Here is a 27,615-nt window from a genome sequence, read left to right as displayed (position 1 = left end):
AATGTTGGGTGTTTTTCTGCGCATGCACAAGTGCACTTGCTTGTGTGCGTAACATTACATAGCCTTTAAAATTTAAAGCAATTCATTTCAAAATATATATATTTTTAAATCTCGTCTAGTGTGTCTATATAAAACATTTTTTTTTTTTGCATGAGACCAAACACCTGCAGGGTAATGTGAACATAAGGCAGTGCTTAAGATGCTAACAGATTAAAATGAGCAATATATTAATGTTTTTTGCTTTTTTCGTTTATTTATGCTGCCATAAAATACCAACAGAGGATACACAATGAATTCCATTGAAAGGAGGAAAAGAAAAATATGTGAAATTGCCAACATCGTATAGATGTAAGCCTGGTAATGTCAGTGCATGGAGATTACGAAGTCGGATTGCCATGTCCCTATATAATCATATGTCCATATTTTTCGAGTTCTGGTCTTTCATTTAACATATTGGGACATTCCGGTTGTTTTGGTCTTTATTTGCTTCAATCTGACCATTTGGACAAATATATCTGCTTACAGTGACTAGTAACACTAAAGTCAAAAAAGGAAAATTGTTCCATATCAAAATGGCTATCTCTGACAAGCGGAAGTGTGAGGTATGATAGTGCATTGGATAGGCATGCAGTGTGTACAGTAATGGGCATGCAGTGTGCCTTGGAATGTTACCTACAAATGCTCATTTCAGAGGGACCAAGGGTTAAATGCTCACTGCAATTGAGGTATTTACTGCTGCTATGAAAATTAGTTCTCCAAGGAGAAGGAAAGTATTGAATGGCTGTTGATGTTCCTTTTACCCACCTAGAACATTATTTCCTCTGCACCAATTGGGGTTCTGCACACCCCTTTTAGCTCCAACCAGCCCTGGCTTTGTCCATTCAGCTGTCTGTGTATGGTCTGAGAGTTTGAAGGATTTGTGTGTATATATGCCACTTTGTATGGTGTCTCTATTTGTGCCACATGTTTCTTTATGCCTTTTGATTTTTGTGGAGGGGTGTCAATTTACGAGTTGGCCTGTGTGTTTATTTGTGCTTGTAGGTCTATTATATGTGCACGTGTGTTGGTCTGTGTGCATGGATATATGTGACTCGGTCTGTATGCGAGTACCTACTCGTATTTTTCTGATTTCTCTTCAAGTTGAATCCCTCTATGCAAATCTCTGGACTTTTATCTTTTATGCAGGTTATCTGTGATTATTTACTGCACATTTCTATGTGTGAGTCGCGGAGTTGTCTGGTACCTGTACGTATCTTGGTCTGTGTAATGTGCTGGCATTTCTGTTGATCCTTGTGTGTAATTACCCACAGGTCTGTTTGTCTCTTAATCTTTAACCATGGGCGTCTATCTGTAGGTGTGTTGATCTTTAACAAAAGACAAATGTTGTTAAAAAATTGTGATGTAGATGTTAATGTGTGCGTGTCTGATCTATGCAAATGTGAAACCTATTTGCTTATTTAAGTCCGAGCTTGTAGCTCTCTTTTTATATTTTCAGTGTGAGGTAAAAGATCAGAGCATGTGTGCTGTCCTTTTATATTGCATGTTCTAACCCCATGTGCTGCCACCCACAGATTACTAAATGAGTGAATTTAATCGATCTTCTGGCGATGTATCATTTTCTGCTGCCACTTTCGCTGTAATAGTTTGTTGTTCCAGGTGAAAGTATCTCCTCTTTTTTGCGGTCTTGCTAAGGACTGCTTCAGTTACAGACCGTGTTGTATACCATATTGCACAGACGGAGTTCGCGAGTCAGTCCCCCTGCTCATGATTGGATCACTTTCCTCTGTCCCAGTTCCCTTCTGTTTATTAAATGGCTTCCTTCTGATTCTGGTTCTGGGTTGTCCTGCCCCTGGATAATTTCTTCATTACCCTTGCTTTTGATTATATATGATGTGTCCTTCCACAGCTGATAAGGTGGAACTAATTTACTTTTTTAAACTTTTACATTTATAACGCTCTTTGACCTCTTCTGCGTTGTGTGCAGTGAGAGCGCTCTTGCACTTTTTCCCTCACTCTCTTAATCTCCCCCATGCATCTCTCCCTTACTATCATCTTTCCCACTGTTCATCTGTGGCATCCCAGCTGCTGGGTGGCCGTTTTGATGATGCTGTGGATGTTCTCCCACAAGACTCAATCCACCCCCCCCCCCATTGTCTCCCCCTCACTACCCTCCCTTTTAGTATTCATCCTCTGAGTACCCGATGAGGGGGGCTGGGTGAAGTCCTGGATGATGTCTCTATCAATGTCCTGGCCTCCTGTAGCCCCTGTACCGCTCTATGGTGGTCCCCTCTATTGGCTTTGCCAGTGCCAGGAACTTTAAAAATGCTCCACATTGACAAAGCCAAAAGTAGTGACTGGCTGTCTTAAAAACATAGGAACCTTTTTTATACTTTTAAAATGGCTCCCATGTTGCATTATCAAGTTGCATCATGCAACCTGGCAGCCATCTTGAAAGTATGAAAATATTGTTTTACTTTCAAGATGGCCACTGGGTTGTGGTACCACTTTTTGTCATTCAATATGGTGGTTGTATTTAGGGTAAAAAGAAATGTTGTACTTTTAGGACAGACAGTTATTGGCTTTGTTGATAAAGGCCCTTTTTTAAAGCTTCTGGCATTGGCAAAACCAAACATAGCAATCACAGAGCAGTGCCTAAGTGAGACTGAGTGACTTTCCCAATGCTTGTTTCTTTTTATGAATATTTATATAGAGAAAACCAGGAAAAGGGGGCAGTGGGGTGGTTTATGTAGGACCGAGTTTGTGCTGAAGTGTACAAATTACAAATGTACACATTGAGGCTCACAAAAGCTTGGGGTCCGAGGGAGATGTGGATGATCTTATTGCACAGACAAGACTTAAGAAGGTTCAAGTACGCATGGATTAACTGAAATCTTACTGTAGAGGTGGCAAGACGAGTTGTTGTGGAAGTAGAAGTTAATGAAAAGCGGTTTAATTGTTTTCAAAGTTCAGTGTTGGGTTTCCCTCGGATGGGGAAGATTGTGGTATAGAATTTGGGTAGTGGTAGGTGGGGATCAAAGATGAGGCCTGTCTCCTTGATGTCTCATTTCTTGTTTTGGATCTTCTGTTATGAGAGTAGCAAACTGGGTGTGACACTGAAGCAATTAGAAATGCAAAGTGATTAATTTATAGCTCAATTCTATCTGGTTTTCAAAACAGAGAAAACATAGCAATACCGTCAGCAAATAACTCATCTGTGGTGCAAATATGACTAAACATAACATTCCCAAAACTCCCCCCTCCCCACTGTGAACAGTGCTGACAGGTATATTGACTAATGTGGTCGCACATGTTCTATTGTAGCAATCTAAACAGTGCCCTCTTGTTCCGAATCATTAGAAACCTCTGTTAAACGAAGAAGACTGAGGAATCTGGGGCTGATGAGTTCATGGAATTCTGAGGATAATAAAGCTGTAAAAGGACGCCAAAGCTCAGGATATGAAATGCCCCGTGCTGAGAGAGTGAGGGTTAATCTGTCCATGTTTAGTATGTACAAATTGCAGCCAACCCTGGTAAGTGGGGAGCTGTCCTGTGCCCCAGTCCCAGGATATTTTGCATGGCCGCCCCCAAAGCCAATCCCTTGCCGTCCCTGATGGGATTTGAGTGTGTTGGGCAACCCCAAAATGATATAAGCGGAGGAGATGGGTGTTGAGGTGAGCATCTGAAAGAGACAATTAGCTATGGATTCCTCACCTTAGAATTACCCCCAGGCGTCAGACTGGATCCGGAGAAATGTTTTCCTCAGCAGTACCTCTGTGTGGCGATAGGCGGCGTCAGTCGACTCCGCGTTCGTCGTTGGCGTCGTGATCGCAGGCATGACGTCGCAGTATCTACTTAGAAGCCGCCCTCGCGCGCTGATATCAGTCTTTCTTTTCCCGCGTCAGCTAGCGCAGATCCGGAGGATGGCATGTCGGACCGGTTTCAAGGCTTGCGGCTCCTGTCGCACATTGGTGTCAGTCACCGACCCGCACATTGTGTGCCTTTGGTGCCTAGAGCACGACCACGACCCACAGACGTACTCCAACCGCCGGGTCATGAACCTGAAGTCTTTGCGGGAGCAGTCCCGAAAGCTTCTCGAGGCCCGGCAGTCCTCTCCGTGCCGTTTGAGGTCCAGGTCGAGAGGGAGGTCGCGGGACCAGTCAGTCACGGAGCCACCACCACCATTCGTCATCAAAGTCTTCGTCTTAGGGTAAGTTCAAGCACAACAAGAAGGCGAAGAAGCATAGTCGCTCTTCGCATTCTCCCGGTCCGTTGGCCAACGCGGGAACCGGAAGGTAGTCGTCCGGCTCCGCCTGTGTAGCCTGTTAGGTTGACTCTGGCCTTCCCTCCCTTTCCGGGAGCCAGAGCGACCCTTGCCCAGCTTCAAAGCTTTTACGAAGCCTTGCATTCCATCTTTGGGCAGCCCGTTTCTGCTGGCATGCCCTCGGGCCCCGCGGACTCGGTTAGGGGCTCTAGGCCTTCGATAACGGTGGCTTCGGCTCTGGCACTGCAGGGCCCCCAAGGATCCGGGCCTGGATCCGGATCGGCACCGGTCGAGCTCGTGACACCTCCTCCAGCGCCAAATTCAGTGATGACACCTTCGCCACCGGTTGTGTCCCCAGCCAGCGTCTGCACCGGCCTCCCCCTCGATGAGGACACGGAGCCGATCCGGCATCGCCTGATGTTGAGACAGGCGCCAACCGATACTTTTGTACCCCTGTTCTCGCCTAATGTTTCATAACGCCCGAGTGCCTCACAGGAGAGGATGAGGAGGACTGGGAGGAGTTTGTGGACCCTCTTGCAGACCAGTTGAGGAACCGGACTGGAGAGAGGAGTTTGGTGAGGCCAGTGGTCTGGACACCTCCTCAGACCTTGGCTCGCTATCTCCCCCTACCGTGGCAATGGAGGAGGGTGCATCTTACGCAGTGGTGTTACTTAGGGCAGCCAAGGCCTTAAACCTAGAGCTTCCTACGGTGGCCGTCAGGACCAACCTCCTGACAGAGGTGTGTCAACCGGCAGCGGCCTCTTCGGAGCCCTTGATGCCATTCAGTGAGGCACTTGGTCCAAGCCCAACACAGGGGCTTCTGTGGACAGGATGATTGCCCGACGCTACCGCCCGGCCCCAGGCGAGCCCATTTTCCTCTCTTTCCATCCTACCCCTGAGAGCTTGGTAGTCCAAGCCTCAATGTCCAAAGGTGCATTCCCTAACGCACCACATGATAGGGAATCCAAGAAGTTGAACCACCTTGGGAAGAAGATGTTTTCTTCCTCCAGCTTGGGACTGCGGTCGGTGAACACTGCGTGTCTATTGGGCCGTTACTCCCACTAGGTGTGGGACATGGTTGTTCAGGTGCTGCCACTGTGCCCGGAGTATGCCCTGGCCGTGCTCTCCCATAGTGTTGCCGAAGGGAGAGACGCAGTGAAGTTCACCATTCGGTGTGGGCTGGACACCGGCAACTCACTGGGCAGGACGATTTCCACGTCCGCAGCACTGAGACGGTACTCCTGGTTGAGGTCCACTGACTTTTCTGTGGCTGTCCAAGCAATGCTTTTAGACATGCCCTTTGATGGCCGTCAACTGTTTTGCGACAAGGCAGACAACTCACTTGAGCGCTTTAAGAATTCTAGGGCTACGGCCAGATCATTAGGCCTTGCTTTCACCTTCCGCCCAGCACAGTCTGCTTTTCGCCCCTTTTGTGGCTACTGAAGGGCTGCCCGCCACGTTCTGCCCAGAGCCACAGGCCTGCGCAAGCTGTCCAGCCTCTGCGCGGCCGGGGACGTGTATCCCACTCCCTTGGGTCGGGGGGGCTAGCGGGCGGGACAGTCCACCAGTGCCCCTTCTGCAGCAGCTTCCAAACCTTCCTAGTCTGACCTTTCAGGTCCATCAATTGCCAGTGGCAGCAGGATTCACCATCACCCCCCCATCCCACTGGCTTAGCATCACTTCGGATAGGTGGGTTTTGCAGATAGTCCGAAGGGGCTACTCCCTATCCTTCAAGACTACCCTCTCCATCCATGCCTCCTCAATTCCATTGCATGTCAGAGGATCACCTGGCTCTTTTCCAACAGGAAGTTACGGTTCTTTTGGCCAAGGGAGCCATCAAGCGCGTTCCTGCCCCAGAAGTATGGCGTGGTTGTTATTCCCACTACTTTCTGGTGCCCAAGAAGGACAAGGGCCTGTGTCCTATCTTGGATCTCAGGAATGTCAACCGCTTCCTCTGGAAGGAGAAGTTCAAGATGTTGACACTGGTTCATGTCTTGTCTGCTCTCGTCCCTGGAGACTGGATGGTAGCGTTGGACTTGCAGGAAGCTTGTTTTCACATCCCAGTCTTTCTGGCACACCGGCGTTACCTGTGGTTCACGGTAGGCCACGAGCACTTTGTGTACCGTGCTCCCCTTCGGCCTTACCAGTGCCCCTCGGGTGTTCACGAAAGCGATGGCGGTGGTTGCAGCTCATCTGTGCAGATCAGCGGTTCCAGTTTTCCCCTATCTCGACGACTGATTGTTGAAGGCAGGCTCGCCCCAGGCTGTCGTCTCCCACCTCCAGACTACGACGGACCTGCATTTGCTGGGGTTCACTATCAATGTGCCGAAGTCACACCTGATTCCCTCTCAGAAGCTCCTTTTCATTGGTGCGGTTCTGGACATAGCGCAGTTCGGGCTTATCCTCTCAAGCAACGAGTCCGGGATATTCGGGCTATGATTCCGATCTTTCAACCTCTATCCCGGGTTTCGTTCAAATGACCCTGAGGCTACTGGGCCTTATGGCATCCTGCTGGTGGACTATGCCAGGTGGCATATGCGGGCTCTGCAGTGGGACCGGACGTTCCAGTGGGCACAGCATCAGGGGAATCTTTCCGAATGCGTCCAGATCTCGGAGGGCACTGCACACCAATTGCAGTGGTGGCTAACAAACTGGGATTGGGTCAACAGCAGATCCCTCTCCCTTCTACAACCAGAGTTTACAGTGGTTACAGATGCATAACTGCTGGGGTGGGGCGTCCACATGGAAGAGGCGAAGATCAGAGGCCTCTGGTCTCCAGTGGAGTCCGGGCTCCAAATAAACCTTTTGGAGCTTCGGGCAATTCGTCTTGCACTAAAAGCATTCCTTCCCTCCGTCCGGGGAAGAGTGGTGCAGGTGTTCACGGGCAACCGCCATGTGGTACTGCAACAAACAGTGCAGGGTGGACTCGTGGACCCTATGTCAATCAGCTCTCCGCCTTTGGACATAACTGGAACATCAGGACACATCCCTGTTGGTTCAACACCTGGCAGGTTCTCTGAACGCCAGGGCGGACAAACTCAGCCACAGATGCATGCTAGATCACGAATGGCGTCTTCACTAGGAGGTGCTGCAAGGTCTCTTTCAGCAGTGGGGAGAGCCTTGGTTAGATCTATTCGCCACCGAAGAGAATGCGCAATGTCAGCAGTTCTGCCCTTTGGAATTTCCAAGTCGGCACTCGCTAGATGACGCTTTTTGTCGCAAGTGGAGTTGCGGTCTTCTATACGCCTTGCAGCCTATGCCCCTTCTGCCCAGAGTGCTGAAGATCAAGTGTGACCAGGCCCAAGTCATTCTTGTGGCCCCGGATTGGGCATGGACAGACTGGTATCCAGAACTATTACACATGGCCATCAATCCTCCGATCAGACTGCCTCTTCGGTAGGATCTTCTGTTGCAGCAGCAGGGGACGGTCCTCCACCTGAACCTGTCCGCCTCCACCTCCTTGCATGGAGATTGAGTGGTGACAGTTGACTTTTTTCGACCTTCCTCCCGAAGTCTGTAATATTATCTTGGCAGCCAGGCATCCCTCCACTAAAACGGCATACGCCTCTAGATGGAACAAATTTGAGGCATGGTGCGCAGCAAAGGCTGTAGATCCCCTTTCTGCCCCCCTTTCAGAAGTTCTCCTCTTCATTCTTTTTTTGTCCCACGAGGGCTCTTCCCTGGGCACTCTCAAAGGCTATCTTTCGGATCTTTCGTCTTTCCTTCGGCTGCATGACCAGCCATCTCTTTTCAACACTCCCTTATTGTAAATCGCTTCGTAAAGGGCATTACTCATTTGTTTCCTCCAACTCCTTTCCAGATGACCCAGTGGGACTTGAACCTGGTTCTTACTTATCTGATGTGAGCTCCTTTCGAGCGGCTACAAAACGGTCCTCTCAGACTCTTAACCCTTAAAACTGCCTTTCTGGTTGCCCTCTCCTCTGCTCGCAGGGTGAGTGAGCTACAGGCCCTTTCTTCTAAGCCTCCTTTCCTGGCTGTTCATCCGGAAAAGGTTGTCCTCCTCACTAAGCCTTCTTTCCTTCCCAAAGTGGTTACCTCTTTCCATATAGGACAGCCCATTACTTTGCCCACCTTCTTTCCGCCTCCACATTCTTCTAAAGAGGTAGAGAGGCTCCACCGTCTGGATCCAAAACGTGCGCTTTCATTCTATCTGGATTGCACAAAACAATTCCGAGTGGATGACCAGCTATTTGTTGTCTATGTGGGCACCAAGGAAGGTCGGGCCCTGCAAAAATGACCCATCTCCCGATGGGTTGTTCTTTGCATCAAAATCTGCTATTCCTTAGTGAAAAAGGAACCTCCAGTTTGGTAGCATGCCCATTCCACCACGGCAGTGGCATCCACTACTGCCTTGGGATGTGGAGTCCCCCTTCTTGGCATCTGCCAGGCAGCCACGTGGGTTTTACTGCACACGTTTACCAAACACTACTTCCTGGACAGCCAAGTCCGGAGAGACTGCTTCTTTGGCTGTAAGGTTCTCCAGGACTTTCTGGTGTGAACTTGGTTTGCAGAGCAACCTACAGGGTTGGCATTGCTGGGATATTTATTCTGAGGTGAGGAATCCATAACTGTCTCTTGCAGATGGACAAGTTACTTACCTTCAGTAACGATATATCTGTAAGAGACGTAGATTAGTTATGGATTCCTTACTGCCCCACCCATCCTCCCCATTCTGCTAACTGACTTCTAGGGTAAGGGACTCCCTTTCAGGGCCCTAGATTCGTTCACCATTGATCAGTGTCTTGCATGGCTCTGCACTTCTGTCGTGGAGTGTCGTGTAAAGAACTGACGTCCGCGCGCGAGGGTGGCGTCTGAGTAGATACCGCAACGTCATTCCAGCGACCGCTACGCCAACAACTAACGCTGAGTCGACCAACGCCACCTATCGATGCGCAGAGGTTCTGCTGAGGAAAAAAATTCTCCGGATCCAGCTTGACGCCTGGGGGCAATTCTAAGGTGAGGAATCCATAATCAATCTATGTCTCTTACAGATATATTGTTACCAAAGGTAAGTAACTTGTTGGTCAACATCATCTGGCAATTTTCTCCATTAAGATGCGAGTCTCAGGCATTCCCTTAGCAAATATAGTAAAGTGCCATAGGAACCACAACCGCGCCAGCATTCAAGTTTGCGAGCAGGGTTTCCTATGTATAGGCAGACTGGTGTAAGGTACCAGTATGTTGCAATCTTGATACCTGTTGGAACTGGCCCTTCTTGCAGGGTCATCCTCAAACTTTTTGCTTCTTCCTTCCTTATTGTTCCTGACCCGTGGCTGTTGGCAATAGGACTCTGCACACTTTACCACTGCTGATCAGTGCTAAAGTGCATATGCTCTCTGTGTAAATTGTTATTATGATTGGATATACATGATTGGCATATTTGTATCACCATGAAGTCCCTAGTAAAGTGCACTGGGTGTGCCAGGGCTGGTGATGACATGCTACTAGTGGGCCTGCAGCACTGATTGTGCCATCCACATGAGTAGCCCTAAAATGGTGTCTCAGGCCTGCCACCGCAGCCCTGTGTGCAGTCTGTGGACCGCCATGTCCTCCTGGTCAGTGTCCCCACTGACCAGGCCTAACCCTTCCCTTTTCATGCACATTAGTCACCCCTATGGAATGCCCAAGGTACCCCCCTGGGTACCGTGCAGTGTATGTGAAAGGTAGAGCATGTACTGGTGCAGGTGACATGCTCTGGTAGTGAATGGCAGCCATTTTCGTTTTCACTATTGTAAGGCTACCTTGCTCCATAGATTAACATGGGGATGCTGGCTACAGTGGCTACCAGCATTTCTTCTCATAGGAACAAGATAGGACATAAGAGTCTAGTATCCCTGAACTCAGAATTTAATAACACATCTTTTAGGAAAGGTTGTTTTTAAATCCTGTGTTTGAGAACAGCACTTTTAGAAAGTTGCTGTTCTCTTGTCTGACCCTTCTGTGTGCCTTGGCCTGTTTGTGTATTGACTGTCTGGTTTGAGAGTGACAGGGGCTGGGGATTCCCCAGGAGGCTGGATGAGTCAGCCCTAGGCTGAATGACTGCATTTGCAACTTGAGTGGTGGGAGGAGTTAGCACCTGGGCCTGAATAGGACTCTGCCCGCCCCCCCCCCCCCCCCCCACAGTGCTGGCTCCACCCCCTGTGGTGCGTGTGATGTCTCTGCCCTGCACTGTGAAAGGAGAGAAGGAATCATGTCAACAAAGTGCTCCAAGGCTGTGCTTTCCCTCCACAACTGGCTCCACCTCCTGCTGGGCGGCTGACGACCCTGCCCCTCACTCTGAAAGGAAAGGCGAAGCCAGGAAAACAAAGTACTCAGGCAACACCCAGAACTGGTTCAGACCGGGCTCAGGGCCCACTTGCACAAAGAGAACAAAGAATTTTAGGGGTATAAGTACAGGACCCCTGACAACAGAAAATTAGATCATCCTGGAATCAAGAAGGAACCTCTGCCAAGGAGAAAGCTGAAACTGAAGAAGGAAGACTGTCCTGCTGTTGCTTTGCTGGACTGACCTGCTGTTGCTTTGCTGCCAAGGAGAGGGGAAGGACTTTGCTGTGGTGCTGTGTCCCCTGTCTTGAAGGAATCTCCAAGGGCCAGAGAAGAGCTGGCTCCCTGTTCTGAAGTCCCAGGATCAAAAGGACTTCACCCCCAGCTTCCCTGAACTCTGCTGAGAGAGTTCTGTCCTTCCTAGAGTGCTTGATCCAGTTGTGGGGCCTCTGGAAGTTGTACCTGTGCTGGGAAGCTTGAAACTAAGCTTGAGAGACTTTTGCAATTGAAAAGTGTCGCATCGCTCGCTTGCGGAGCGCATCCCCGACAGTGCGAGAAGTTTCTCGCCGCTACGAAGGTCGAGATCGTCGCAGAGCCGTCGCATCCTTCGTTTGCGGGACGCACCAGACCGGTGCGGGAAAGTCGAACATCGCTGCGAGTTGTCGCAGAGCCTGTCGTCGCTGGGTGAGATCGCCGCACCGCTTGCTTGCGGGCCGCATCACGTCGCCGCGAGCATCGTCGCAGAACCATCGCATCGAGGAGCTGCGAGAGAGAGGATCACTGCTGGACCGCGCATCGTCGCCCCGGAGATCGTCGAAGCCCCTACGAGATCGTCGCATCGTGCCTTTGCGAGAACAAACTTCCTACGCACCGGAATCCATACAAGTGGCCTTCCTCCCCATACAGACCGGATTCGTCGCAACACGTCCGCTGCTGCAGCGGGGTTGTCGCATCGCCTCCCCAGGGTCTCAGGAGCAACGCATCGCTTGTTTTCCACCGCACCAGCTTCTGCTTTTGGAACTTTGTTGCAACTAAAAGGTACTGTGAGTAAACGTGACGCAACTGTGAACTTTTCACGCATCTGTGGATTATTCTATCGCAACGTAAAGAACTTTATCGCAAACCTTAAGAACTCTTTTGAAACCATATTCTTGAACTGTGTATGTTGGATTTTTGTCGTTTTGGTCTTGTGTAGTTTAGATTAAATACCTTTATTTTTCTAAACTGTTGTGGAGTCAGTTGGTGGTGTTTTCACTGTGTTACTGTGAGTGTTGGTACAAATACTGTACGCATTGCCTCTGGTTAGCCTAGACTGCTCGTGCCAAGCTACCTAGAGGGTGAGCAGGGGTTATCTCAGAGGGTTATCTCCTTGCCCTGACTAGAAGCAAGGGTCCCTATTTGCCAACTAGAGACCCCCAGTTCTAACATTGGTGGCAGCGGTGGGATATTGAACTTGTATTTGTACTAGACCCACAGTGATTGGTGTACATCACTAGTGAGTGCAGACCACTACGCCACCGCATACTACATTTTTTATTTTTGGTTTTATTTTTGATCATAGCCCTGAAAGAATCCAAGCATCATGTCTCAGAATGGTAAACCAGCAAGTGATGTTGCAGAACTGGAGTTTGATATTGAAACGTTAAGTGATTACATAGTAGGTCAACTCGGGCAGTTCTGCAGGAACTTTGGATGCCCCATGAAGCGCTGCTCCAAGAAGGAGGAGCTACAGGAGGCCTTAAGGGCCTGGTGGGAGACCAAAGAGGCTGGGGAGACAGATGATGCAGAAGTGGATGAGGATGCACAAAGGGATGGTTTCAGGCCACGGGATCTGCCTGTGCCCAGAGCAGCCTCAAGGGCTGGCAGCAACCATTCAGCCGAAAGTTTTTCGCCAGAGGAGTTGGAGGAAAACCAAAGGGCTAGAGATCATAAGTTAGAAATGTTGAGGCTTGAAATGGAGCTGAAGCAAATGGAAAAAGAAAGAGAAAGGGCGGCGGAGGAGAGCAAAAATGCCCGTGCCCTGGAGGAATTGAAATTGACCTTGGCCCATGAATTAAGAATGAGGAAGCTTGAGTTGGAGCTCAGGAGGCATGAGGCCATGAGGGTCTCAGCTGAAGAAGAAATATGGGTAGCTCAAGAGGTGAGCTTTGCGGAGTTGGAGGTGGAGGTCAACTCAAATGGTGGCAGCAAGATTATAGTTTCCAGTGCTGAGAGAAAGGTACAAACACCCATAGATGTGGCGCCTGACTTGAGGGAGGGGGTCGACATACACCAGGGGGGTTCAGGTTTATGATGTAGTTCCAGTGGAGTGCAGTGTCCCTGAAGTAGATTGGGGGACTGGCACAGGGGACCATATTCCTAGTGGTGGGAGGGACACTCTCCTGACTCTAGATGAGAGGTACAGGGAGAGGGGTTCCCCCATGGTAGAAGCCTTCCATTTCGATACTGGCTGTATTTCGGGCTGTGTGTTGTGCACAATCTCCCCATTAATTCTGGGTTAACCAGTGGCTAAGTTCTGATTACTAATAAGTTAATGAGTCCTGCACCCGTGGGGTAATCAAAAGTTCAAATGATCTTGATATAAAGGGAGTTCCCTAATTTGTTGGCATGCTAATGAGGTATTGTCCTCTGAGCCTGGACAGGGAAGTATAATGAAACTGTCGCGTTTCCCCACTGGGAAACGTCACTCAGATGCACTGCCTGTATCCACAAGGAAATCAGCTTAAATAAAGTTCAAAGTCTTGCTGCCAAAGGCTTTTATTTAGGTCATTATGATCCTCATGGTGATTTCATGAAATAAACCAATCATTCATGTCATGATATATGTTGACTAAGCATCATATGTGAGGCACAGATGATCCCCCAATGCATTTCGAGCATGACAATGCCCTTCGTCGGGGTGTATATTCCTTAAGCCTTTGGCAACAGGACTTTGAACTTTGTTTAAGCTGATTTCCTTCTGGATACAGGCAGTGCATCTGAGGGACGTTTTCCAGTGGTGAAACGCGACAGTTTCATTAAGTTCTGATTACCACTGCTTCTGGCTTGTTGATTCGACGTGTGGTGGCGGGGCGCAAAAGGCCGTATAATTTGGTAACCAGCTGTTTTTCAAAGGAGGTAAGAAAGCATACTCCAGGGTGAACTGAGGGATGCATCAACCAGTGACAAATCTGGAGATAAGGCAGGCACTCTGTTTCAGGCAGTGCGTGATCAGAACAGAGTTGTTCAAGGGATAGGGGACCCTCGTCTTAAAACAAGTGGCCTTTGGACCGCATTCAGCTCTATGCTAGTGCTGGGATGCTGTTAAGTTCAGTCCTGGGGTAAAATCCTCATTGCCGACAATTGGCGTCAATGGGGACAGGAACAAAGTCAGGTCATCTCGCTCGGCCACCTGGTCCCAGATGTCCAAAGAAGTTTTGGTAATATTGAGAGTTAGAGGCTTCTTGGTCGTGCTTGCCTATGTAAGAAGACTATCTTTCAAATGTGTGGACCTGTCACTGCCCTATCCATAGAAAGCCAATGCTTTTTGGAGTCCTCTCAGGAACATTCAAGTAGAAACCTAAGTTGGGCTTCCGGGTTATAGCGTAAAAGATTCGGGCTACCCAGGACTCCCTCAGTTGGGGGTCTGTAACTCAGCTCCTCCCGCATGCGAGAGCGATCATCAGCCCACACAAAGCGATTCAGATCGTATTGCAAGGCCCGGATGGTTCCGGTCAGAACATCCACAGGCAGAGCCTGAAAGAGGAATATGATCTTCGGCAAGATTGACATTTTCAATGCGGCAACTCAACCAAGCCAAGAGAGGTGATAGGGCTCCCATTTATTTAAGTTTGTTTGTTCTTTTGGGGGAGAATCTTATAATTAAGGGAAGCAGTTGCCTGGGCTGTTGAGGTCTATTGAACTCCCAAGTATGGGATGGAGGTTGTCGCCCATTGTATCGGATAGCTATGGGCAAGGGCCTTTTGCTTGTCTGGTGTCAGAAAAAGGTTGAGGGCCTGGAATTTATGCGTGTTCACCTGAAATCCCACCTCCTGTCCAAAAGCCTTTAACTCGGTTTGTAAGGCTGGGAGGGAGCAGAACTGTTCCTCCAGGCCCACCAAAACATAATCTGTGTACAGACTGATGGCGTGTTACTCCCCAGCAAACCGAATCCCCCTTAATATCAAGGTTAAGGCAAATTCTGTGTGCTAGGGGCTGCATATATAACGTAAACAGCAGGGGGCAAAGGGCAAATGGGAAACTGGGTTGATGACTGCCCATTCACCGAACAGTTGCGACCAGGTGGTCATTATTACTGAGGACCCATGAGCAAAAGATGTCATCGATTCCAAAATGGTTAAGAATGGCTACCAGGTATGGCCAATGAATGCGATCAAATGCCTTCTCGCCGTCCACTGCAAAGCTCATTCGATCCATGTTTGAACGTTGAGCCTTATTAATTAAGTGCAGGTTCGGCTTCATATTGTCACTACACTAGCAATGGGGCACGAAGCCCACCTGACCGGGCGCAATGTGGCCTGGTAGCAGGGGGCCAAAGCGTGTCGCTAGAATGCTAGTGAACAGCTTGGGATCAACATTTAGAAGAGATATCGCCCGGTAAGATGTGCAGTTGCGTTTGTCCATGCCGGGTGTTGGATAACGACAGTGGAAGCCACAAGCATAGACGGCAGGATCGAGGATGGGTCTTTAATAGCATTAAACAATCGGATGAGAAGGGCAGCTAAGGTTGAGCAGAAGGTTTTATAAAAGAGCGCCGGGAAGCCATCGGGGCCCTGCGACTTAAGAAGTTTCTGCCTAGCAATAATCGAAATGACCTTCTCAACCCAAATCGGGCAGTCTAAATCGGACACCTGTTTGGGTGCTAACTTCGGTGAACGGGCACCTTTGAGATATACACCTGGTCTGTCTGCGGCTAGGTCCTGCCCTGTGTATAACTCTTTGTGGAACTCTCAAAAGGTAGCAACAGTATAGGGGATCGCCAGTGCATTCCAAGCCATCAGCACCGAGTATGGCCTGGACTCCAGCAGCCTGTTGCTGCACCCGTAGTCTATTAGCCAGGAGGCATTACCACTTCTCTCTGCCAACATAATAGCAGTGGCAGAGTTGAAGAGCAGCGTATTCTGCTCTGTCAAGATCAATACCTGCCAGTTGTGTACGGTCTGCCTCCAGTTGCCGCCAGAATGGAGGAGCATCAGTGTGCTTATGGACGCGCTCGAGTTCCTGGACCTGACGGGATAAGTGCTCTCTCTTGTCCCTGCGGAGCCTATTGTCCACTGTGGAAATCGATATCAGTTCGCCTCTAACTACCGCTTTCAGAGTTTCCCTTAGCGTGATTCTGGAAACATCCGCTGTGTCATTGAGTGCGAGGAATTGTGCTTTGTTAATGTGCTGAACAACTGCATTGTGGTGTAAGAGGGTTTCTTTTAGCTGCCAGGTTATGGGTAAAAGCTGCATCAGTGGGATGGTCAGGGTGAGTGACACCGTATCATGATCGGACAAGGACCGGAGTATCTCCAAGGCTGAGGCCATAGACTGAATGCCTGACGTGCCTAGTAAATGATCTATTCGGGTGTATGTCATATGTGCATGGGAATAAAATGTGTAGTCTAGCGTTTGTGAGTGTAGAGCATGCCAAATGTCATCCAGACCCGTTTCCTTCAGCCAGGGTTCGCTCTCTCTGGAGAGGGCTCCTGCTTGACTTTGGGCAATCTGTCCACGTTATTATCGAAAACCAGGTTTAGGTCGTTCCCCCATGAGCACCAGACGGGCTTGAATAGTCCTCACATCAGCCACTGCCCAACGTATAAATTGTTTTTGACCCTCGTTAGGAGTGTAGATCATTCCCAAAGTAAGGGTATAGGCACCCAGGGACACTGAATAAGCTAGCATTCTATGCCTAATTTTAGCCTGTTTGGGGCATATTATCCCTCGAAAGAAGCTGGATACCAGGATCGCCAATCCTGCTGTTTTTGCGGAGTTGGAGGAAAATAATTGGTACCGAAAAGCTATAGAACACAGTCCATGCCAATCATTGGTAAGGAGGTAGGTTTCTTGGAGAAAGCAAATGTGGGCACCTGAGTGTTTAAAGTAGGAGAGTATGGCCCAGTGCTTGGTAGGATTATTGAGGTCCTCTACATTAAGGGTAAGAACCTGTAGGTTATGTCGCATAGGGCGGAGATGAATAAAGCGCTATTAGGTCGCTTCGAGATAAGGAATCGGTCCCAATATGCATCTCATAGTGTGAAGTGCAGAAAAGCAAGTAAGGGATATGTTAAGGCAATGGAATGAGACCGCTATCTCCAGGTTCCCCAAAAAATAAAGAAGAGGAAACTGTGTGAACAACCATGAAAATATTTTCAAATGGTCAGTATCCAGTTCCAGAGACCCAACATATGGAGATAGGGGGGGGGGGGTGTAGTGGCCTGAAGTACCCGTCTCCCCGCCCTCTGCCCGAGCCACCCTCCTGAAATGAAAAAATAGAAGCATCACTAACAGATTTGTGGCACAGCTGCACCAGCAGAGTCCCTGTCTCTAGTACCACCTGCAGTTCTTTAGCCATGGTCGCTGGATCGGGACAGAGCTCCGTGGGGGGTGCCCTGGTGCTTCTCTATCTGCATCCTCTGCCTGCCCCTCGCTGGCCAGTCTTGGACGGCTCAGGAGAGACTTCTTCAATGCCCAGTAGCTGACAAGCCTCCTTTTAGGATCGAAGGTGATTACGTTTATTGTTCAGTGAAAGACCAGCCAGAAGGGGTGCCCCCACAAATGATAGGCTAGAATGGTAAGTCCTACCAATGTTAGGACTTGTTAGATTCAGGCTTAGTGTGGGGGTTCGGGGCCAAACCTCCCACTACCACCAGTTGTGGACAAGCAGCAGAACAATGGAGGTGCAGAGTCCCCAGCTCTAAAGTCCATCCCCGGGGTCCTCCAGGAGCTAAGCAGTTATTTGATGGGGCAAGCCATAAAAGTAAGTTCCCCAGTCAGGCTAAGGGTGAACACTGACGAGGCAGTGCCCAGGCCCGGTGAGAGCGGGTTTGTAAAACTACTATGTAAAGGTGATCCGGTGGGCGTGATCAGCCCTGCAGTAGTCACATGTGGGGGGGGGGGGGGCACCCATAGTCCCAAGTTCTCAAGACGGACCCCCTTGTGGTTATCAGTAAAGCAGGAGAGTGGTAGCAGCTCACTGGGGTGCAAGCTGCAATCCAAGGCCAGCTGCCCTCCGCTCTCTGTTGCAGGGGCCAGGCTGCTGCTGGTGTGTGGGGCTGTGATCTCCGGCCTTTCACTGTTGCGTCTGCAGGGGTCAGGTCTTGTGCAGGCAGAGGTACGTGCACCACCACAGACCCACGCCTGGAACCACCACACCCTCTGGGGTAAGTGCTGATTACTCGTCTCCTTGTAACCCCCCTCCACATTCCACCCCCTGCCTGCTGGGTGAAGGGACGGAGGGCACGCTGAACAGGTCAGGTCATGGCTGCCGAGCGCACTCAAGACTCACCGCCCTCTGGGTTAGCTGATAGGTAGAGGTCCCTTTCAAGCGCCTCCTATGTTGCCGTGAAGCAAAGCAGGGTCCGCCAGCATTAATCACAGCTGAAGCCAGGCCACAACACTGTCATCTTGCCGCATGCCACGCTCCTCTACACCCGCCATCAGTCCCAGATGCGGGAGCCTTAGCCAGCCAACCTTTAGTTTTGATCCGCTGGTGCTCCATAGGTTTTCTAGGCCGGAACACTCCGAGCGAGGGTGAGAGTCCTCAGTGTGTAAGCAGCTATGCTGGTTGGGTTGGCAGAGTGGGACGGAGAGAGACTCATGCTCAACTGTCCGCCATCTTCGCCGCACCACCCAAAGTTATTCATGTAGACATGTCAGTTTGCTAGTGAATATGATATTGTGCATCAAGGGAGTTACTTAAACCAGACAAATGCAGGTAATTGGAGACAGGTACTTGTAGAGATGCTGGGGGCCATTATTCTTCAAGTTGTGTTATAATGCTCTAATCTTCTGTAGCATGCCTTCATAGACTGGCATAAACAATGTCTTGGTCTGGTGTAATTGAAAATGTACATTGGACAGTCAACATTGGATGGTTTCCAACATTGGATGATTGTTAATGATTTGTTGCAATATAATTACATCTTTGGATTATTGGTTTAGGATGATGCCATCTTCAAGTAGCATTCCAAGGATTCCTGATCACTATTGAATATTATTGGTTGCAGGAATGGATCCTTTGTGATGGTCTCTGTAATTGAATGAGATAGGGGAGTGAGGATTGTCAATGAGATTGCATTGGAGGATGTTTTTGTTGTAGCCTTTAGTGCGGTGCCCATGTAGGGATTGGTTTAAAGGACATTGAGGTGGTTGTAAAAGTTATTTGCTCTCCTCTGTGTGGGGTTTGGTTAGTATTTTGAAAGGGTAAAAGGGCATGTAAATGTATGTTCACATGTAATATTGTAGCATATGTAGCAGGTTGCTGACTGTGTGGGTGAGTTTTTTTTTTTTTAAATATCGTTTAGTAGACTTTTCATCCATAAAGACAGAGGGTCCTCTTGGAAAGGTCAGTGAGATCCCATCTGCCTTATTAGTGTATTAAAAACGCTATTAATTTCCAAATAGTAAAAAACAATGTTCGAGGCATATGAGCTGCAGATTACACACTGTGCATAGATCGTCACCTAGTGTTGGGCCCGGATGTCTGCAGTTGTTTTTGTCCTGAAAAGTCTTTGGAAGTCACAAGATAGGTGACTCCTCCCTTAGACAACAGTGCGCATGGGCATCGGCTCCATCCTTAGATTGTTTTTTTCCGCCTTCGTGCTCGGATGTGTTTCCTGCGCTCGGTTTGGACCGATTTTCGGCGCGCAATCCTCACCCAGTTCGACAGTATTGTCTCGATCGCGCTTATCATCGACGCGACTCTTCACGACTTCGAAGTCTTTGATTCCGGTCATCGACGAAGGCCTTCGGGCCTACCTGGGCCTTACTCTCTGGCTCATGGAAAGGACGCCATTTAAGAAGTGTCCTCGGTGTGGGGAAACTTTGACCCACATTGATCTACATGAGGTGTGCAACCTTTGCCTCTCACCGGAGCACGAGGCCAGAGACTGTTCCGCTTGTGCCTCCTTCCGCTCCAAGAAGACGATTCAGGACCGACGAGCTTGAAGAACAATGGCTCGCTCTTCATCTTCGATCCCGGAATACATTTTCCAAGAGGGCGTTGACGTGCCAGAGCTGGAGCAACAACATGGCGTTGACAGCGACTCCGAGGTCGACGACTCAGACGTCGAGGACATCACTCCGGCACAGAGGGTCGTAAGTACACACGTCGACCCGACCCTTCCTCGACACCCTCCAAAAAGGCTTTGATCACACCCTCGACTTCAGGCCTGGGTGCACACGGGGAGACTGCTTCCCATGCCCCGCCTTCGGGCTCGGCAAAGAAGCCTAATAAGCCTTTAGGTGACTCTGGCTCGAGTCAGCCTACCCCCGGTGCCGGCACACACCTACCGGCACCGAAAAAGAAGCCATCTTCTTCCACCTCCACGCCAGCTGCTTCCACATCTAAGCATTCGGCGCCGAAGACTGGCACCGGCCTCTCGGCACCAAAACCACACTTGGAGCCGAGCAAGAAATTGCCACAGAAAGCACTCGACTCCCATGCTTCGGAGCCGAAAAAACCACAGGAGCCGAAAAAACTACCGGAGCCGGAAAAACCACACGGCCCACCGGACAAAGACACTACAAAAGAACATGTTTCTAAACCAAAAGCTGCTACTGATTCAGTGCCAAAAAAGCCTACGGAACCAAAAACCTCGGCACCGAAGGATCTACCTCCCACAGGGGAACTATTCCATCCAGATCCTACACAAAAGACTCTTGTTAAAGATCCCAAAACTGGTCGATTTGACTCTTAATTCTAAAAAACGACCATTAGAGACGCCTGCATCGGCTCCTCATCCTAAGAAGAAGGACATTGCAACTTCTCCTCTAAGAATACCTTCTCCTCCTCCTCCTCCTCCTCCCCTACACCATCCCCTACTCTATTAGAAGATGATGATGACGGGGATAACAACTCTGATGACACGGGGGATCGTGCACATAATGAGCCACTAGATAATCCTAGTCCTCCTGGCTCACCTGCCCCTTGGGATGATTATAGTACCCCAGACATCCCTAACATCCCACAAGATGACATATACCGCTCCAGGCCTTCCCCACCAGAGGACACTATGGGATTTAACCAACTTGTCCATAGAGCTGCCCAATATCATGGAGTTGACCTACATACTGACCCAGTAGACGAAGACTTCCTTATGGATACCTTTGATACTACACAAAGGTCCACCTCAATTTTACCTATGCTTAAAGGGGTCGTTAAGCATGCGCCAGAGGTCTTCAAAGATCCAGTTAGGGCTCGAATCCTCAATCCCAGAATTGAGAAGAAGTTTAAGGCTGCCCCCTCAGACCCAGCCTACATTAAAGGGCCTGCACCACTAGACTCCCTTGTAGTCTCCAATACACGCAAAAGAGCCAATTCCCAAACATCAGGCGAGGCTCCCCCACCAGAGAAAGAGTCTAAACTCCTAGACGACTCAGGCAAGCGAACGGCGTCACAGGTAGCAAACATTTGGCGTATTGCTAATACTCTGGCATTATTAGCAAGGTACGACAGGGCACATTATGATGAGTTAGAATCTATAATGCTGCACCTTCCCGACAAGTACAAGAATAGGGCCAATGAACCTATACAAGAGGGTAAAACCATCACCAATACCTCTATTCGTTGTGCCCTAGATGCAGCAGATACAGCTTCAGGGGCAATTGATACCAGTGTCCTTTTCCGTAGGCATGCCTGGCTATACATACAAGTACAAAGTGCCATACTCAATCAATCCTTCAATGAGCAACACTTATTTGGGCCTAATGTGGACGTATCCCTTGAAAAAATGAAAAAGGATACGGACACCGCTAAATCTATGGGAGCCTTGCAGTCGCAAGCTCCCAGACGTTCTTTTCGTCACTTATCCTATAGAAGCACCACTAGAGGCTACTTCTCAGATAGTCCCTCTACTTCTTACAAAGCCCCTACGCAATCCACCTACAGTAGGGGCTACCACAGAGGGGGTTACAGGGGTAACAACAATAAAGGCAGAGGCCAAACCAACAACTCCCGCTCTGCCTCCACCCCTGCCCAGTGACTTCCCCCACCACATTCCTTTCCAGTTGAGGGAAGACTACAGCAATTCCTTCCTGTTTGGACCAACATCACATCAGACAGGTGATTGCGACAAATAATCCAAGCAGTTTACTGTCTCGAACTAACCTCTACCCCCCAAAACATACCACCGAAACAGCGCCCAATGTCACAAGAACATTTGCTACTGCTCAGGCAGGAGGTAATATCCCTCCTACAAAAAAGCACAATAGAACCAGTTCCACTGCATCAACAAAACAAGGGAGTTTAGTCCCTGTACTGTCTTATCCCAAAAAAGGACGGCTCTCTGATGCCTATTATAGACCTCAAACCACTGAACCTGTACATACAATCGGACCACTTCCATATGGTCCCACTCCAACAGGTCCTTCCTCGCCTTTTACAAAACTACTTCCTTGCCACTATAGATCTCAAGGACGCCTATTTCCACATTCCCATTCACACAGCTCACAGAAAGTATCTCAGATTTTTACTGGACTGTCAGCACTATCAATTCAAAGTACTCCCATTCGGAGTCACAACAGCACCAAGAGTGTTTACCAAGTGCCTAGCAGTAGTAGCAGCACACTTAAGAAGACCGCACATTCACGTTTTCCCGTATCTCCACGACTGGCTCATAAAAGCCAGCTCATACCGTTCCTAAAGCCAGTTCCTCAAATAGTTATGACAGCAGACGCATCGCTCTCCGGCTGGGGAGCCCACCTCCTGCAGCACACCATGCGGGGCAGGTGGACACCAAAACAAAAGTTACTCCACATCAACCACCTGGAGTTACTAGCCATTTTTTTAGCCCTAAAAGCATTCCAAAAGCACATATCGGGCAAAGCTGTCTTAGTCCGCACAGACAACATGCTAGCCATGTATTACATAAACAAACAAGGAGGGACACTCTCTGCAACTCTCTGTTAGTGCAGCAGATATGGAGATGGGCTCTCTGAACATCTTCCTCTTAGCCCAACATGTTCCAGGAGTACAAAACACCATAGCCGATCTGTTAAGCCGTCAGACACAACAGATCCACGAGTGGGAACTTCATCCACAAGTTCTTCAACCATTCTTTCAGATGTGGGGGCAACCTCAGATCGACCTCTTTGCCACCCACGAAAGGGTCAAATACCCAAGCTTCTCCGTCCGGTATCCACACCCGCTGTCTAAAGGCAATGCGATATGGATTAACTGGTCCGGCAAATTTGCGTACGCTTTTCCACCTCTCCCACTGCTTCCATTAGTGGTGCGCAAACTTCAGCAACATTTCCTCCCTCTCATTCTAGTTGCTCCGACTTGGGCCAGACAACCGTGGTACACCACACTGCTGCAAGTTTCTGTGGTACCGCACCAAAAGCTATACCTGTCTCCACATATCCTAACCCAGAACCATGGAGAGATCAGACACCCAGATCCAGCTCAGCTCAACCTTACTATCTGGCTCCTGAGGTCCTAGAGTTCGGTTACCTTAACCTTCCTCCTGACTGTATGAACGTTAATAAAGAAGCTAGACGTCCCACCACTAGGGCATGTTATGCAGCCAAGTGGAAACGTTTTGAAATACACTGCCATAACAACACCATCCATCCTCTAGATGGGTCTATTCAACACATCATAGGATATTTACTACACCTCCAAAGATGCAACTTAGCGTACACGTCTATCAGACTCCATTTTGCTGCCATTGCAGCATACCTACAAAATAGACAACATCTATCACTTTTTAGAGTACCTGCCATAAAAGCTTTTATGGAGGGCCTCAACAAAATAATTCCTCCCAGAGCACCACCTTCACCTGTGTGGAATTTAAACATTGTTCTCACACGGTTAATGGGACCTCCCTTTGAACCTTTACATAAATGTGAACTGCAATTCTTAACTTGGAAAGTTGCTTTGCTAGTAGCTATCACTTCTCTAAGAAGAGTTAGTGAGCTACACGAACTGACTATTCAAGAACCTTTTATGCAAATGCATCATAATAAGGTTGTTCTCCGTACTAATCCTAAATTCCTTCCAAAAGTCATCTCGCCCTTCCATCTCAATCAATCTGTAGAGCTGCCCGTATTCTTCTCGCAGCCACAGACAGTCGCAGAAAGAGCACTGCTTTACTACATTGAAAGAACACAACCCTTTCGTAAAACTAAACAACTTTTCGTGTCTTTCTCACCACCACACAAAGGCATATCAAAATCTGGGATAGCTAGGTGGATTGTCAAATGTATACAGATTTGCTCCCACAAAGCTAAACGTACGTTATCTGTTCCTCCTAAAGCCCTTTCTACTAGACAGATAGGGGCTTCAATGGCATTTTTAGGGAACATTCCCTTAGATGACATCTGCAAAGCAGTTACATGGTCTACACCGCACACATTCACAAAACACTATTGTGTAGATGTGCAAACTAAACAACAAGCTACTGTGGGCCAGGCTGTACTCGAAACACTGTTTCAAACTACTGCAACAGATACCGGTGGTCGCTGCTAACAGTGGGTACTGCTATACAATCTATGCACAGTGTGTAATCTGCAGTTCATATGCCTCGAACGGAAAATGCTACTTATCAGTATGCATCTGTTTTTGGCATGTAGAGCTGCAGAGTTACACACGCCCACCCGCCTCCCCGGCTACCTTTATCTGTTCCAGTATTATCTTAATTACATACAGCTTACATGAGCATCCTTCCTGTTTCTTACAAAACTCCATCATTTCCCTGCTGGCGAAAAACAATCTAAGGATGGAGCCGATGACCATGCGCACTGTTGTCCAAGGGAGGAGTCACCTATCTGGTGACTTCCAAAGACTTTTCAGGACAAAAACAACTGCAGACATCCGAGCCCAACGCTAGGTGGCGATCTATGCACAGTGTGTAACTCTGCAGCTCTACATGCCAAGAACACACGCATACTGGTAAGTAGCATTTTCCTTTTATGAGGGAAGTGCGCCCTGCAAGGGAGAGAGGGAGTGCGATCCACCTTGTGATATTGCTTTTGATGCTCTCTAGTGTCCGACAATATTTGAGACTCATCAACTTCTCCCGGTCCGCTGTGATGTATACCCCTAGGTACTTCTCCTCATCGGTGCACCACTCTATTGGGAAGTCAGGGGCGAATAATGTCGCCGACCGGGTGATGGGGAAAATCTGAGACTTTGCCCAGTTGATATTAATTCCAGAGAGACCACCAAAGCGAACAAACTCCCGGAGCAATGGATTAAGATTAAGATTAAAATGTGGTTCACGGACATACAGAGTGATGTCATCCGCGTAGAGGGAGATGAGTATGGGGCGGAGAAAGCAACGGAGTGCCTAATCCTGATGGTATTGTCTAATTTTGGCCGCAAGTGGCTCAACTGCCAGCGGGTAAAGCAAGGGAAGAGAGGGGGCAACCCTGCCGGGTGCCCCGGGTGATGGGAATGGGGGGAGAGGAGTGCCCATTGATTAAGACTCCTGCTTCTGGACCAGTGTATAAGAGGCGTATCCATGCCAGGAACCCTTTAAGCAACCCCATGCATTGAAAAATGACAAGTAAATAGTCCCACTCAAGGGAATCGAAGGCATTCGTGGCGTCTAAAAGGACTGCCACCAAGGCCAACTGGGGATCTACCGATTGTAAAATCGAAAAGAGTGTTCGCAAGTTGTGCGATGTTGCCCGACCAGGAATAATTCCAGCCTGGCCCGGGAGAACTAATTTGTCCATGAGCAAGCTGAGCCTATTAGCTAATATTTTCGCGATGATTTTCGCATCGGTATTAATCAGGGAAAGGGGGCGATAGAAGTCACAAATGTTTGCGGGCTTGCCAGGTTTCAGGAGGGACGAAAAAAGGGCTTTTCTCATCATATATGGGAGTCTCTAGTTCCTGTGCCTCCTCATATATCTGTTTAAGAATGGGAAGTAACTGATCAAGGTACATTTTGTAAAAATCGATGGGGAGACCATCTGGGCCCGGGCTTTCCCTGACTTCATCTGCATAATTGCAGCATATATCATCATTTTCGAGAGGTGCGGCAAGGAACTCCCTCTGCGTATCTCCCAGCCAGCCCAGAGCAATGTCCCTTAAGTATATTGAAAAGTCAGGAAGCCCTCTTCTACGGGTACTATATAAACCGCCGTAAAAATCAGTGAAGACCATGCAGGATATCGAGACTGTCTTTACAAAGCGCGCCATTATTATCCTGGATTTCAAGGACGTAATTAGAGAATCTGGGCAATTGAACTTCCTGCGCTAAGGCTCTGCCTGGACGTTTGCCTTCCCCGTATTTGCGTGCTAGGAAGTACTTTCCCCGAAATCGAGCCTCCCGGAGGGCAGTGTTTTTGTAGCCCGATAACTTATCTCTAAACGCTGCCTGCTGAGGCCCGAAGGTGTCTTTCCACAAATCCCTTTCCAATTGTTGCAGTTCCCCCTCAAGTGTACGTAAAGTGCGACGGAGGTATCAAGACTCCGAAGCTCTTGACGATACATAACCCCCTTATCGTAACTTTAAAGGCTTCCCAAACTGTGCCCACATGTGTGACGGAGTTTATGTTCCTTTGGAAAAAGTCAGTGATTTCCGTTCCCAGCTCAGCCTTGAAGGCGGCATCGAACAGAGCCTCTGGCATTAATCTCCAACATCTACGGGCAGTGATTGAGTTAGGTGGTGCAACTGTCATCTGAACTGGGGCATGATCGGAATACGTCCTAGCGAGGTGCTCAACTTTGTTAACCCACAAGACAACTCCTCGAGGGACTATCCAGTAATCTAAAGAAGCCCAGGATGAGTGTGCTGCTGTGTAATGGGTGCCATCCCTCCGGTCTATATGTAAATGTTGCCACCATCTGTAAGTCCATGAGCAGAGAGCATGTCCGCCAATGAGCTTTGTGTCTTGGTGTAGTGGGAGGGTAGAGGGCTAGACCTGTCTAGGGCAGGATTAAAGGTTGTATTGAAGTCTTCACCCCAGATGATGTGAGTGGAACCTACTTGAAGTATGCATCCCCAAAGAACTGTGAAATAGTCAGGTCATCAATATTCGGCCCGTAACAACACACCTAGTGTGACGGATTGCGTTCCTAGTGTGCCCCAGAGCATGCAGCTCCTCCCCAGTGAGTCGTGGTACGCACCCCCAGGACGAAAGGAGTATTTTTCTTTATAAGAATCACTGTGCCTCTGGAGTATGAAGAGAATATGCGTTCTGCAGCCCACTTACTGGAAAATTAGAGGTTCAATTGGGATCGAGGTGAGTCTTCTGCAGCATGGCAATGCGAATTTGATGCCTATCAAGATACGCAAGTATTTGTCTGCATTTACGGGGGTCCCTGAGTCTCCTGACATTCCATGTGAGGAGGTTTACCTGTAGCGCCTCACCTTGCGGAAGTATATTCAAATGATATGAAAATGTCACAATGTGATCTAGCAAGTAATGTGTGAACAGATCCTGTAATATAAGTTTCATATCTACCTGCTGAACTAGGACAATACTGAAAGCATGAACAAGCGAGTCCCAACCCCCGGGAACGCCAGTGGGGGGGGGGGGAACGCTAGCGGGCAGCGAGGGCCTCCCTTCTCCTGTAGCTATAAAGCCAGTTCCTCAATGCAGGGGGAAAAGAGGGGAAGGGGGGGGGGGAGTTGTTTGGCATAGTTCAGATTATTAGCATGCAGAATAAGGGAGAATGTGCCCACCACCCAAGTCCCTTGTATGTTTAAGTCACTGGGCACTTATCTGACTTTGAGTAGTGACTCAGCCAAACCAGACATTTGCAAGTTGAGAAGTCTTGCCACTCGATAACCAGTTCCCAACATTGCGGCTCCCTCTTGATAGATAACGGTCCATGCGAAGTGAAGACGAATGAGAAAAAGCACAGTGATTCGCGCCCATTGGAGGGTAAAAAACGTCAAAGTTCAGTC

The 27,615-nt window shown here is 48.9% G+C and overlaps 1 protein-coding gene across 1 annotated transcript in view; it reads left to right on the top strand.

Annotated features, from left to right (window-relative positions):
* Positions 1-27,615, top strand: part of SNX5 (sorting nexin 5) — a 351,728-nt gene that overhangs the window by 186,864 nt on the left and 137,249 nt on the right. The window lies entirely within an intron of this gene.

The sequence above is a fragment of the Lissotriton helveticus genome, chromosome 6 (assembly GCF_964261635.1).
Source record: "Lissotriton helveticus chromosome 6, aLisHel1.1, whole genome shotgun sequence".
Lineage (NCBI taxonomy): Eukaryota > Metazoa > Chordata > Amphibia > Caudata > Salamandridae > Lissotriton > Lissotriton helveticus.
This window is presented reverse-complemented; position numbering and strand designations above follow the sequence as displayed.